The sequence below is a fragment of the Nanorana parkeri genome, unplaced genomic scaffold, assembly GCF_000935625.1.
Source record: "Nanorana parkeri isolate BGI_ZX_2015 unplaced genomic scaffold, ASM93562v1 scaffold3785, whole genome shotgun sequence".
Lineage (NCBI taxonomy): Eukaryota > Metazoa > Chordata > Amphibia > Anura > Dicroglossidae > Nanorana > Nanorana parkeri.
In genome coordinates, this window is record NW_017310053.1 from 9,838 (window position 1) to 10,922 (window position 1,085).

Genomic DNA, 1,085 nt, shown 5'->3' on the forward strand with positions numbered 1-1,085 from the left:
CTGGGACTGTGCGGTGGAGGAAGGTCTGAGGGCTGTGCAGACGGTTGTATAATCCACTCGTCAGACCGGTCAGGATGACTGAGCACAATTCACACACAATGCAGCTCACAACGTGCAGAGACCTGTGTACAGACAGCGCAATCTGCGTCGTGTCTTATCGGAGGGATCCTATACACCGGCACCCCCAGTGTGTGAGACCGTATCTCCAGTGCAGGCACAACCATTCCAATAACAGACTTCTGCTTGTCGGGGGGAGTCACCCCACTTTATACCCCTATAATAGACTCCTATCCATGGGGGGGGACTCCTCCCTCTACACCCCTATAATAGACTCCTATCCATGGGGGGGGGACTCCTCCCTCTACCCCCCAATAATAGACTCCTATCCATCGGGGGGACTCCTCCCTCTACACCCCAATAATAGACTCCTATCCATCAGGGGGGTCTCTCAGATTGACGCGGTCATGTTCCCGACAGACTGTGATGTGGTCACACGGACAACTTTAGGGGTGGCTACAAGGGTGTAGATGAGAAGTGGATACACCCACCGACCTGGACTGAGGGCACTCTAACTCCTCCGCGGCACGACTGAAGAAGTCTATATCAGGAGGATGGGGACCCCCTCCTCCAATCAGAGACCACCACTTGTGATGAGGTAACCTCCCCCGAGGAACAGACATGGCTGGGCCTGCATCATACAGAGGTGAAGATACCGGCTGGAGACCTGTACTGAGGGGATATGAAGCCTGAGGACCTCCTAAACATACCGTCTGGCTGTCATACTAATCCAATGGCTTCAATAACAAGTTCCTTCCAGGGGGTCAGCAGTGGCAGCCTCCGTCTTCTCCAGAGTCCTTCTCCATCGATCCGAAGTTCCATCTACAAGCTGGTAGAAGGCATTTCACCGGGACGCCCTGCAATCCTCATCCTTCACTACGGGCACCTCTGATGACCTCACCTCCATTGTTGGGGCACCGACATTTCTCACATGATTGCACACTGGGATCCCAATATTATCAGGTATACAATCATCATGAACCCCCAGACGAGAGCGACCTCCCGCCATCCATGTGCTGAGTCATATT

General features: G+C 53.7%; 1 protein-coding gene across 1 annotated transcript in view; it reads right to left on the bottom strand.

Annotated features, from left to right (window-relative positions):
- The window catches only part of LOC108803479 (solute carrier family 52, riboflavin transporter, member 2-like), a 29,169-nt gene that overhangs the window by 9,677 nt on the left and 18,407 nt on the right, over window positions 1–1,085 (bottom strand). The window lies entirely within an intron of this gene.